The 14,794-nt window shown below is 37.0% G+C and overlaps 1 pseudogene; it reads left to right on the forward strand.

The window, feature by feature from the left end:
* The first annotated feature begins 2,082 nt into the window (after nt 1-2,082).
* LOC100614034 (interferon alpha-5-like) lies at nt 2,083-3,072 on the forward strand (annotated as a pseudogene).
* Nucleotides 3,073-14,794: the final 11,722 nt, after the last annotated feature.

Here is a 14,794-nt window from a genome sequence, read left to right on the forward strand (position 1 = left end):
TTATACTTCTAGTTTTTATTTTGTAAATAGGAATAACAGTAGAACCTATCAGTCTTCTTTGGTCACTGATAACTCCAGTGAATTAATGGGGGTAGACACATGGTAGGTGTTCAGTTAATATGAAAAATAAGAGTATTCATTATTGGTAAAGGGAGCATCAATTTTGTAAGTGCTAAGAACAATGTCTGACTAAAAATAAACACATTCAACAATTTAGCTATTTGGTTCCTTTTAATCACTATTTTTATTATGGAACTTTACTAGGTTGCAGAAAGTGTCCTTTGACATTATCAATTCCCTTGTTTCTTGTAAGAGACGTGATAAGAAAAATATTGATCTCTTGAGTTTATTTATACACTAAGGGAGAACTTGGTACATCATCACTTACCTATTATGCAGAGAGTATATTGTACTCTCAAAATTTTGCCTTTTTTATGTATAAACTCTTGTGGTTGGTGTGTGTCCCATGACTCTCTGTGAAGGCTGGATTCAGCAAAGCTGAAAACACACCCCTGACCAGGAATGATTACTATTCTTCCAGCCCATGCTCATTTGCTCCCTTTGATCTACATCTCTTCCACAATTTTGCTTCTGCTCTTCCCCTTCCTTTAATTTCCATCTTGACTGGAATTAATGTAGGTAAATTCTATTTCATCATTATTTTTTTCCATTAAGATATTTTTTCCTTTTAACATTTTAATCACATTTAGATACACGTTTGTTTTCTTCTTGTCTCCATTCTTTAGGATGCAAAAAGTAACAACTTTTGCTTTCAATGAAAATGAAAATTAGAAACAAATATCTCTGGTGTCTGGCATGGCATGTAAAACAATTGTACAGCCCATATATGTTATCACATTTACCTCCCATCATGAACATTTAGGACAAAAATTGTTTCATTTAGTTAGATAAGAATCAACTAGTAGTGGAACCTTTGCAGGTTCTTTGGAAATTTGAATTTTAATGTACAAATTTTTTTAATCCAACTGATTTTTTCTCAATTGTGTAGTCTCATTGGGTATGATATTGCTCTCAAAGGAACAATAAGTTAATTCTTGGGAGCAGGAACAAATCTTACCTATTTCAATGGTTTGTGGCCCTTTAAAGCTCAACTCTATCTGAAAAAAAACTTATCCCTTAGCATTTTTTAATTGAGTATTCTTGTGTATCACATGAGAAGCATTGACATTGAGTCCATGGAAGATACACAAAAGGTATATAAGATCAGTGCTGCAAACCTATGGCAAATGGGTGCTGTGAGTAGAGGACATTTCAAGGTTTACTAGATGTCTAAGTCATATCATGAGAGGTGTCCACTGAATACATATGTGCTGTCATTTGCCATCTCGTGGATGTTGCTTATGTCTGATCCTCAGCAATTCTGAACGTGTTGTGGGCTTTGAGAATTAAAAATGCTTTATAGTATATTATTTAATTATACTGATATTGTTCAACACATCATTAATAGTTTCAGCACTGAAAAGAGAACAATCTTGACAATATCTGGATGAATATCTAGCAGCTACTGAAGTCAAAAGTTTTCCCCATGAAGCAAAATTAAAAGTTAAGTGCACTAACAGTTAATGTTAAAAAATAATTTAAATTTTAAGTCTTTAGCAGGTTTGAATGACTTTTAAGTATTTTATTATATTAGGTATTATTATTTGTTTTTATAACTTGTTAATTTGGTCATGTAATTTGACACATTACAATTTATATAAGTGAATAAATTATATAAAAATCACTTTAAAATTTAGCTATGGAGTTAAGTTAAATATTCATGGGTTTTAAATTTAACTTTTAACTTTTAGCTTAAAATGTTTAGTCATTCTTAACCCTCCATTGAATAAAAACATTAAACTTTATACTGCTTATATATAGAGATGTGTGCATAGAACATCAGCAGATATATAGTATATCTATGTTGTTAAATATTAGTGGGAATTTGAATTACAGAGACATTTCTAAAAAGACTATGGGGAAGGAGAAGAGGAGGTAATAATGAAAAAGAAGTAGTTAAGAAACTGCTCTACAGCCCTGTAGAGAGAGCATAAAGGAAAACAAAAACAGAAATAGAAAGTAAGAGAGGGGCATTCAGAAAATAGAAACTAGTGTGTTCCCTATTTAAGGTTACGTACAAAATAAGGTCTTCAGATAACCTAAAATCCAGAGTTCAGAGTCACTCTCTCAGCCAGCCCAGTAGCATCTGAAACATCCCCAATGGACTTGCCCTTTAGTTTACTGATGGCTATGATGGTGCTCAGCTGCAAGTCCATCTGCCTCTGGGCTGTGATCTGCCTCAGGCCCACAGCGTGGGTAACAGGAGGGCCTTCATACTCCTGACACAAATGAGGAGAATCTCTCCTTTTTCTTGCCTGAAGGACAGACATGACTTTGATTTTCCATCATCAGGTGTTTGATGGCAACCACTTCCAGAAGGTTCAAGCTATCTTCCTCTTCCATGAGATGATGCAGCAGACCTTCAACCTCTTCAGCACAAAGGACTCATCTGATACTTGGGATGCGACCCTTTTAGACAAATTCTACACTGAACTTTACCAGCAGCTGAATGATCTGGAAGCCTGTGTGATGTAGAAGTTTGGAGTGGAAGAGACTCCCCTGATGAATGTGGACTCCATCCTGGCTGTGAGGAAATACTTTCAAAGAATCACTCTTTATCTGACAAAGAAGAAGTATAGCCCTTGTTCCTGGGAGGTTGTCAAAGCAGAAATCATGAGATCCTTCTCTTTATGAACGAACTTGCAGGAAAGATTAAGGAGGAAGGAATGAAAACTCGTTCAACATGGAAATGAGAAACATTTCCGTGATTAATACATTACCTCACACTTTCATGAATTCTGCCATTTCTCATTTTTGCTATATCCATGACATGAGTTGAATCAAAATTTTAAAATGTTTTCAGGAATGTTAAGCAGCATCATGTTCAGCTGTACAGGCACTAGTTCCTTACGGATGATCATGCTGATGGATCTATTTATCTATTTGTCTAAATAATTATTTAACTATTTATAATATTTAAAATCTTCTTTTCATGTATCATGTATTTTTACTTTGTGGTTAATATAACAATACATGTTCTTTATATTTAGTCAATATATTACTTTGCTTTTTTCATTAAATTTTTACTATGGAAAATTCCTTGTATTTGTTTATTTTTTAAAATGAAACTCCAAGCCTGATTATTTAACCTGATTAAAAAATAGATTATACAATTCAGTTACCTATTATTGGTTATAAGTCAAAATAGATTTTTCTATACCAGATTGTATGTTGTATGTTGCCTTCAGGATATAAAATTGAAAAAACAAATACATTTCCTGTTCTCATGTACCTTTGATTTTTGTGAGGAAAGAAACTTATAAACAATAATCATTCTCAATTGATATCAGTTATGTTAAATGCTATAATGTGAGATAGGAAAAAAAAACAATGAATTTCTCATAGAAGAGGATGGATTTAGGCATTCCAGAAATAAAAATAAAAGAAGCAATATCCTCAATAAATTGACTTCTAAACATACAATTGCAAATGTGTATTTCCAGTCAGATATATGAATTTGCAATTTTCAAGAAACACAATGCCTGAAGGTTCATAACTGGCAATGGAAAGCCCAAAAATAGAGGCAGTCATGTGGGGGGGAAAAAGAAAAGTAAAGGAAAAAAGAACCTAAAATTGATTCTGAGGACCTTCCACCTTTAAAGAGAGGGGATATAAGAGACACAAAGGAAGCAAGGGTGGAAAACTGTACATTAGTGAAGGAAAGACATAATGGTGATAAATGTGTGTCTTGAAAATAAATGTCTAAAGAAGAAGAATCAATAGACTTGGGGGAAATATGGATTAAAACTGTCCACTACATCAGAAAAATAAATGGCAGTGGAGATCTTAGTGAGAGCTGCATTGGTAGAATTAATCACTATAAACCGTATTGCAGTAGGTGGAAGCATGAATCAAAGAAGGGAAATCTGTGACAAAATAGATAAGAAATAGTTGTGAGAGGTTTCCCTTTAAGATAAAGGAAAGAAATAAGGTTAGACATGAAAAAAAAAATGTGGATCACATTTCATTTTACCTGCATAGTTTATCCGTTTGAAAATATATATGTCTGCAGATTGATTTCATGCATTGAAAAGCTGTTAATATACTTAATATTTTATAATATCAAATTATAACATATAAAGTTGCAATAATTATAATTTTGATTAGTACTATGTTAAATGTCAGTAAAACCTGACAAACTTCCTTCATAAAATAAAATGGAAAACTGGATGAAAGAATCGCTTTCTCAACGCTTTAAGAAAAAAAAGATTGGTCACAAGTATCAGTAGCCAAATCAATCAAGTGGAAGAAACGATATCAGAGATTGAAGATCAACTTAATGAAATAAAGTGTGAAGTCAAGATTAGAGAAAAAAGAATGAAAAGGAATGAACAGACTCTAAGAAATATGGGACTACGTGAAAAGACCAAACATATGTTTGATTCGTGTACCTAAAAGTGAAGGGGAGAATGGAACCAAGTTGGGAAACACTCTTCAGGATATTACCCAGGAGAACTTCCCCAACCTAGCAAGACAGGTCAACATTCAAATTCAGGAAACACAGAGAACACCACAAAGGTACTCCTTGAGAAAAGCAAACTCAATACACATAATCATCAGATTCACCAAGGCTGAAATGAAGGAAAAAATGTTGAGGGCAGCCAGAGAGAAAGGTCGGATTACCCAAAAAGAGAAGCCCATCAGACCAACAGTGCATCTCTCTGCAGAAACTCTACAAGCCAGTAAAGAGTGGGGCCCAATATTCAACATTCTTAAAAGAATTTTCAACCCAGAATTTCATATTCAGTCAATCTAAGCTTCATAAGCAAAGGAGAAATAAAATTCATTACAGACAAGCAAATGCTGAGAGATTTTGTCACCACTAGGCCTGCCCTACAAGAGCTCCTGAAGGAAGCACTAAATATGAAAAGGAAAAACCAGTACCAGTCACTACAAAAACATATCAAATTGTGAAGACCGTCGAAATTATGAAGAAACTGCATCAACTAATGGGCAAAATAACCAGCTAGCATCATTATGACAGGATCAAATGCACACATAACAATATTAACCTTAAATGTAAATGGGCAAAATGCCCCAATTAAAAGACACAGACTGGCAAATTGGATAAAGAGTCAAGACCCATTGGTGTGCTGTATTCAGGAGACCCATCTCACATGCAAAGACACATAAACTCAAAATAAAGGGATGGAGGAATATTTACCAAGCAAATGGAAAGCAAAAAAAAAAAAAAAAAAAAAAGCTGGGGTTGCAATTCTGGTCTCTGATAAAACAGACTTTAAACCAACAAAGATCAAAAAGAAAAAGAAGACAAAGAAGGGCTTTACGTAATGTTAAAGGGATCAATGCAACAAGAAGAGCCAACTATTCTAACTATATATGCACCCAATATTGGAGCACCCAGATTCATAAAGCAAGTTCTTAGAGACCTACAAAGAGGTTTAGACTCCCACACAATAATAGTGGGAGAATTTAACACCCCACTGTCAATATTAGACAGATCAACAAGACAGAAAATGAACAAGGATATTCAGTACTTGAACTCAGCTCTGGACCAACCAGACCTAATAGACATCTGCAGAACTTTCCACCCCAAATTAACAGAATACACATTCTTCTCAGCATCACATCACACTTATTCTAAAATTGACCACATAATTGGAAATAAAACACTCCTCAGTAAATGCAAAAGAATGGAAATCAAAACAAACAGTCTCTCAGACCACAATGCAACCAAGTTAGAACTCAGGATTAAGAAACTCACTCAAAACCCCACAACTACATGGAAACTGAACAACCTGCTCCTGAATGACTACTGGATAAATAATGAAATTAAGGCAGAAATACATAAGTTCTTTGAAACCAATTAGAACAAAGACACAGTGTACCAGAATCTCTGAAACATGGCTAAAACAGTGTTTAGAGGAAAATTTATAGCACTAAATGCCCACAGGAGAAAGCAGGAAGGATCTAAAATTGACACCCTAACATCACAATTAAAAGAACTAGAGAAACAGGAGCAAACAAATTCAAATGCTAGCAGAAAACAACAAATAACTAAGATCAGAGTGTAACTGAAGGAGATAGAGACACGAAAAACCCTTCAAAGAATCAGTAAATCCAGGAGCTGGTTTTTTGGACAGATTAACAAAATAGATAGACCGCTGGCCAGACTAACAAAGAAGAAAAGAGAGAAGAATCAAATAGACACAATAAAAAATGATAAAGAGGATATCACCACTGATCCCACAGAAATACAAACTACCATCAGAGAATACTATAAACACCTCTATGCAAATAAACTAGAAAATCTAGAAGAAATGGATAAATTCCTGGACACACACACCCTCCCAAGACTAAACTAGGAAGAAGTTGAATCCCATTTCAGCTTTCTACATATGGCTAGCCAGTTTTCCTAGCACCATTTATTAAATAGGGAATCCTTTCTCCATTTCTTGTTTTCATCAGGTTTGTAAAAGATGAGATGGTTGTAGATGTGTGGTATTATTTCTGAGGGCTCTGTTCTGTTCCATTGGTCTATATCTCTATTTTGGTACCAGTACCATGCTGTTTTGGTTACTGTAGCCTTGTAGTATGGTTTGAAGTCAGGTAGCGTGATGTCTCCAGCTTTGTTCTTTTGACTTAGGATTGGCTTGGCAATGCGGGCTCTTTTCTGGTTCCATATGAACTTTAAAGTAGTTTTTTCCAATTCTGTGAAGAAAGTCATTGGTAGCTTGATGGGGATGGCGATGAATCTATAAATTACCTTGGGCAGTATGGCCATTTTCACGATACTGATTCTTCCTACCCATGAGCATGGAATGTTCTTCCATTTGTTTGTATCCTCTTTTATTTCATTAAGCAGTGGTTTGCAGTTCTCCTTGAAGAGGTGCTTCACATCCCTTGTAAGTTGGATTCCTAGGTATTTTATTCTCTTTGAAGCAATTGTGAATGGGAGTTCACTCATGATTTGGCTCTCTGTCTGTTACTGGTGTATAGGAATGCTTGTGATTTTTGCACATTGATTTTGTATCCTGAGACTTTGCTTAAGTTGCTTATCAGCTTAAGGAGATTTTGGGCTGAAGTGTTTGGGTTTTCTAAATATGCAATCATGTCTTCTGCAAACAGAGACGATTTGACTTCCTCTTTTCCTAATTGAATACCCTTTATTTCTTTCTCCTGCCTGATTTCCCTGGCCAGAACTTCCAACTTTATGTTGAATAGGAGTGGTAAGAGAGGGCAGAACAAAAATTAATTCAAGATGAATTAAAGACTTAAATGTTAGACCTAAAACCATAAAAACCCCAGAAGAAAACCTAGGCAATACCATACAGGACATAGGCATGGGCAAGGACTTCATGACTACAACACCAAAAGCAATGGCAACAAAAGTCAAAATTGACAAATGGGATCTAATTAAACTAAAGAGCTTCGGCACAGCAAAAGAAACTACCATCAGATTGAACAGGCAACCTACAGAATGGGAGAAAATTTTTGCCATCTACCCATCTGACAAAGGGCTAACATCAAGAATCTACAAAGAACTTAAGCAAATTTACAAGAAAAAAATCAAACAACCCCATCAAAAAGTGGGAAAAGGATAGGAACAGACACTTCTCAAAAAAAGACATTTATGCAGCCAACAAACACATGACAAAATGCTCATCATCACTGGCCATCAGAGAAATGCAAATCAAAACCAAAATGAGATACCATCTCACACCAGTTAGAATGGCGATCATTAAAAAGTCAGGAAGCAACAGGTGCTGGTGAGGATTTGGAGAAATAGGAATACTTTTATACTGTTGGTGGGACTGTAAACTAGTTCAACCATTGCGGAAGGCAGTGTGGCGATCAGAACTAGAAATACCATTTGAACCAGCCATCCCATTACTGGGTATATACCCAAAGGATTATAAATCATGCTGTTACAAAGACACATGCACACGTATGTTTATTGTGGCACTATTCACAATAGCAAAGACTTAGAGCCAACCCAAATGTCCATCAATGATAGACTGGATTAAGAAAATGTGGCATATATACACCATGGAATACTATGCCGTCATAAAAAAGGAGGAGTTCATGTCATTTGTAGGGACATGGATGACGCTGTAAACCATCATTCTCAGCAAACTATCACAAGGACAGAAAACCAAACTCTGCATGTTCTCACTCATAGGTGGGAATTGAACAACGAGAACACTTGGACACAGGAAGGGGAACATCACATACCGGGGCCTGTTGTGGGGTTGGGGGAGTGGGGAGGGATAGCATTAGGAGATATACTTAATGTAAATGGCGAGTTAATGGGTGCAGCACACCAACATAGCACATGTATACATATGTAACAAACCTGCACATTGTGCACATGTACCCTAGAGCTTAAAGTATAATAAAAAAAATTGAAAAAAAAAGAAGTCAAATCCCTGAGTACACCAATAACAACTTCTGAAATTGAGGCAGTAGTTAATAGATTACCAACAAAAAAAGTCCAGGACAAGACGGATTCACAGCCGAATTGTACCAGAGGTACAAAGAGGAGCTGGTACCATTCCTTCTGAAACTATGCCAAACAATAGAAAAAGAAGGGCTCCTCCCTAACTCATTTTATGAGGCCAGCATCATCCTAATACCAAAAACTGGCAGAGACACATCAAAAAAAAAGAAATGTCAAGTCAGTATCTCTGATGAACATCGATGCAAAAATCCTCAATAAAATACTGGGAAACCAAATCCAGCAACACATCAAAAAGCTTATCCACCAAGACCAAGTCAGCTTCATTCCTGGGATGCAAGGCTGGTTCAACATATGCAAATGAATAAACATAATCCATCACATAAACAGAACCAATGACAAAAACCACATGATTATCTCAATAGATGCAGAAAAGGCCTTCAATAAAATTCAACACCCCTTCATGCTAAAAACTCTCAATAAACTAGGTATTGGTGGAATGCATCTCAAAATAATGAGAGCTATTCATGACAAACCCACAGTCAATATCATATGGAATGGGCAAAAGCTGGAAGCATTCCTTTTGAAAACTGGCACAAGACAAGAATGCTCTCTCTCATCACTACTATTCAACATAGTATTGTAAGTTCTGTCCAGGGCAATCAGGAAAGAGAAAGAAATAAAGAGTGTTCAAATAGGAAGAGAGGAAGTCAAATTGTCTCTATTTGCAGACGACACGAGTATATATTTAGAAAACCCTATTGTCTCAGTCCAAAATCTCCTTAAGCTGATAAGCAACTTCAGCAAAGTCGCAGGATACAAAATCAATGTGCAAAAATTACAAGCACTCCTATACACCAATAATAGAGAGCCAAATCATGACTGAACTCTCATTCACAATTGCTACAAAGAGAATAAAATGCCTAGGAATACAACTTACAATGGATGTGAAGGACCTCTTCAAGGAGAACTACAAACCACTGCTCAAGGAAATAGGAGAGGAAACAAACAAGTGGAAAGGACCTCGTCAAGAACTACAAACCACTGCTCAAGGAAATAAGACAGGAAACAAACAAGTGGAAAAACATTCCATGCTGATGGATAGGAAGAATCAATAGTGTGAAAATGGCCATACTGCCCAAGGTAATTTATAGATGCTATCCCCATCAAGCTACCTTTCACTTTGTTCACATAATTAGAAAAAACTACTTTAAATTTCTTATGGAACCAAAAAAGAGCCCATATAGTCAAGACAATCCTAAGCAAAAAGAACAAATCTGGAGGCACCACACTACCTAACTTCAAACTATACTTCAAGGCTACAGTAACCAAAACAGCATGGTACTGGTACCAAAACAGATATATAGAAGCATGGAACAGAACAGAGGCCTCAGAAATAATACCACACATCTACAACCATCTGATCTTTGACAAACCTGACAAAAACAATAAATGGGGAAAGGATTCCCTATTTAATACATTGTGTTAGGAAAACTTGCTAGCCATATGCAGAAAACTGAAACTGGACCCCTTCTTTACACCTTGTACAAAAATTAACTCAAGATGGAATAAAGACTTAAATGTAAGACCTAAAACCAAAAAAACCCTAGAAGAAAACCTAGGCGATACCATTCAGGACATAGGCATGGGCAAAGACTTCAAGACTAAAACATCAAAAGCAATGGCAACAGAGGCCAAAACTGACAAATGGGATCTAATTAAACTAAAGAGCTTCTGCACAGCAAAAGAAACTATCATCAGAGTGAACAGGCAACCTGAAGAATGGGAGAAAAATGTTGCAATCCATTCATCTGACAAAGGGCTAATATCTAGAATCTACAAGGAACTTAAACAAATTTACAAAAAAAAAAAAAAAACACCAAAAAGTGGGTGAAGGATATGAACACACACTTCGCAAAAGAAGACATTTATGCAGCCAACAGACATATGAAAAAAAAGCTCATCAGCACTGGTCAGTAGAGAAATGCATATCAAAACCACAGTGAGATACAATCTCACGCCAGTTAGAATGGCAATCATTAAAAAAGTCAGGAAACAACAGATGCTGGAGAGGGTGTGGAGAAATAGGAACACTTTTACACTGTTGGTGGGAGTGTAAATTAGGTCAAACATTGTGGAAGACAGTGTGGGGATTCCTCAAGGACCTAGAACTAGAAATACCATTTGACCCAGCAATCCCGTTACTGGGTATATACCCAAAGGATTATAAATCATTCTACTATAAAGACACATGCACACATACGTTTATTGCAGCACTGTTCACAATAGCAAAGGCTTGGAACCAACCCAAACGCCCATCAATGATAGACTGGATAAAGAAAATGTGGCACCTATACACCATGGAATACTATGCAGCCATAAAAAAGGATGAGTTCATGTCTTTTACAGGGACATGGATGAAGCTGGAAACCATCATTCTCGGCAAATTAACACAGGAACAGAAAACCAAACACCACATGTTGTCACTCATAAATAGGAGTTGAACAATGAGAACACGTGGACGCAGGGAGGGAAACATCACACACTGGAGCCTGTTGGGGGTGGGGGCTAGGGGAAGGATAGCATTAGGAGAAATACCTAATGGAGACGACGAGTTGATGGGTGCAGCAAATCACCATGGCCCATGTATACCTATGTAACAAACCTGCACATTCTGCACATGTATCCCAGAACTTAAAGTATAATAATAAAAAACAAAACAAAACAAAACATAGGGCCCAGGCGCAGTGGCTCAAGCCTGCAATCCCAGCACTTTGGGAGGCCGAGGTGGGCAGATCATGAGGTCAGGAGATCGAGACCATCCTGGCTAACGCAGTGAAACCCCTTCTCTACTAAAAATACAAAAAATTAGCCGGGCGTAGTGGCGGGTTTCTGTAGTCCCAGCTACTTGGGAGGCTGAGGCGGGAGAATGGCGTGAACCTTGGAAGCAGAGCTTGCAGTGAGCCCAGATAGCGTCAATGCACTCCAGCCTGAGTGACAGAGCGAGACTCTGCCTCAAAAAATAAGTAAATAATAAATAAAAATACAAAATAAAATAAAAGATTGGTCAAAATCAGCCGAAAATACAACATGAACCAAGGATATACAGAGAGCAGGAGAGAGTTGTGTATAATCCAGGAATCAAAAGAGAGTTAAAATTATTGCAGAAATTCCCAATACAAAGCTTACACATTAGTTGTAAATAACAATAAAAAATTTAACATTGAAATTTCACTCTGTTTGCATGTATGTGTGATGTTGAAAAAAAGCACTTAATATCTCTGAGCCTCAGTTTCTTATAAATAGAAAGGATTAAAAATACTTACATAGTTGTTGTGATTCTTAAATGAACGCAGGCAGTTGAAAGCAGTTTGCATAGTATTCTCCATAGAGTAAGGATTTAACACATGGCAAGTATTTTTCTATTTTTCTTCACACAGTTGTAGATGAGAATATTATTTGTCTTTCCACAAAATTCATAAGAATTGTGTCCTACCATTCAGTAACTGACTTTCAATGGAGACAGAGTTAAAAAAAAAAAAAACAGTATTCTGTCATGAATTCTAGAGAGGTTAAAAATTTGTCGCTCCTCATTTCAAAGAAGTGTCCTATTTGCATTCAGTCAGGAAATGTTGGTTTGTATGAATACCTGAAAGAAAAGAAGCAGCATGTAGATTGAAATGCAGAAGACACATAATGCCTATTAACTGATTCTGGCACCTGGCACGTTCCTTTTCTGGCTCTCAGAATTCCAGCATACACTCCCATATGAAGTTAGTCTCCTAAACTAAGTGAAATATACATAGTAGCCTTTGCTGGTTCTGAGACCTGGTCCACTTCCCCCTTTCCTCTCTGCTTTTCTGGATCCCATTTTTCACTCCCATATCACATTAGATTCCTTTCTCTTCCTCTAGAAATTCCCACTGTGCTCTCCTCTTCACTCCTCATTAGCCTGCAGTGCCTATTCACACAGCTGATTTCTGTTCTCTTGTGGGGTTTGCCCATCACTTTCCCCTTATGAATACAAAACTGCAAATTAAAGCCGACCTTGAGTGAAAGTTCTAGTTTTTTCAGACACTCTTATATAACAGGCTGTTTTTCTTTTCTTAGGAATATTTCTGGAAAAAGAGGGAATGTCCCTTTTATAATGATGTAACAGTAGCTTTGCAAAGGGGAAATAAAAGGCAGGTTCTGTGGAGTCTTAATTGGGAAAAAAGAGTAGGGCTGGTGGGAGCAGGAGAAAGCAAAAAGAGGAAGCAGGTAGAAAACAAGCTTGCTTTTCTTTATAGTCTGGGACACACAGTCCTCCTGCTCAAATCATTCATAATATTTCTGTACCCAGCTATCAGTAGACATCTGCAGGTTAGCTCACTGCAACCTTTGTGTTATCAATACCACACAAAGCCCTCTTCAACAGACAGCATAGATTTTATCCTATAAAATCTCCAGCAAGCCTTTCTCTCCTGGCAGTCAGCTTCTCTTCCACTGGCTGCCTGTTGTCTCTCTGGCAACATATTTTCCTAATAAATTTTCTGCCTTCCCTTACCTACAACTGTCTTGGTAAATCCTTTGAGCCCCATGCCACCAGCACTCAGTCTTCCACAATAGGCTCCATTTTACTCTGAGGCTGTTAAAACATTTACAGGAAAAGAGAGCCACCAATGACCAAAATGCACCAAGACAGCGGCCAAGTCTGTGAGGAGCAGCTTTTCTGCTTATGCAGAAGTGTGTCCCTGGCAGGAGATTTCATTTCAGAGTTAAAAAGAGGCTCTTTCCTGTCAGGAACTGACCCCAGTATGGGAATAAGCACTTTTTCTTAATGTTTGTATCTTAGAGAAAATACTCCCAGCCTCAGGCACATTTTAACTTTTTTTGGCAATGGATGGCTATGTGGGGAAAAAAGGGTCAGGATGTGTTCCTTACCTCCAGCCTGGCCAGCCTCCAAGGGCCTCCTGTTCCATCCTTCCCTCTATGTATTCTGTTATATTAGGAATCAGTGCAGCCAGCCAATCTGGGTGCAGAACTCCAATGGAAATCAGGAAAAAAAATCTCATTTGAAGGCACATTAGCTCTTTCTTACAAGTAAGTTGTCAGTTTTAGAAATTCTTTCCTATTCTCAGATTCTGTCCCTTGACTTTACTATCAGGAGAAAATTCTCACTCTCACTTTGAATAACAAATGAGCTTGGATCAGTTCCACCTTGACTCTGAGTTAGAGCACTGCCATAAGTAAAGGGATTTCAGAGACTATAATGACTCCCAATTGACACCTGTTTGCTACCTATTTAGGTAGAATTGAAGCATACTGAGGTAATCTGCTCAAAATTGTTAACTGAAGAAGTTAATCAGTAAGTGTGTGTAAATTGCCCAGGTGTGAATTCCCCAGACAGTAAGGCAGGGTTTCAGCTTCGCAGAGATCGCTCAAATCTCTACCTCAGATTAGAGACCCAATTTTAAATTCCTTTTCTCCTATTGATGGGTTAGAGGGCTCTGATTTACATATTAAACAATGTTTGTTCCTATCTTTTCTTTCCTCTTCAATCACTTGTTGGGAAACCAGGATAGGAGCAGGGTGACATGCATATTTTTTGATAAACCTGACTCTGTCTTTGTGATTCCCTAACACCTTTCAGTTGTGATTCCCTAACACATTTCAAATGTGATAACCCCTTCCATTATTTGGTTGCTGTTGTTTTTTTAATGTAACTTATTTTCATTACATTTTCTGGATGCAAATTTTTTATGATTTGGCTCCACACTGATACCTTGTCCTGGAACAGTAACCTACAGCCATATATTTTTTATATCCTGGAGCTATTGTCAATGAAAAGAGTCAAATTTCATAAAATATTTGAAGAGATTTATTCTGAGCCAAATATGAGTGACCATTGCCTGTGACACTGGGCTCAGGAGATCCCAAGAACATATACCCGAGGAGGTTGGGGTGCAGCTTGGTTTTATATATTTTAAGGAGACATGAGACTTTAATCAAATACATTTAAGAAATACATTGGTTCAGTCCAGAAAGGTGGGACAGGTCGAAGCATGGGGGCTTCCAGGTTATAGGTAGATTTAAAATTTTTCTGACTGGTAATTGGTTGAAAGAGTTATTATTAATAGAAAGGAAAGCCTGGGTTGCAGTAAGTTGTAGAGACCAAAATTTTATGCAGATGAAGCTTCCAGGTAGCAGGCTTCAGAGAGAATAGATTGTAAATGCTTCTTATCAGACTTAAGTTCTGTGTTGATGTTAATGCCA

This window comes from Pan troglodytes, chromosome 11 (genome assembly GCF_028858775.2).
Source record: "Pan troglodytes isolate AG18354 chromosome 11, NHGRI_mPanTro3-v2.0_pri, whole genome shotgun sequence".
Lineage (NCBI taxonomy): Eukaryota > Metazoa > Chordata > Mammalia > Primates > Hominidae > Pan > Pan troglodytes.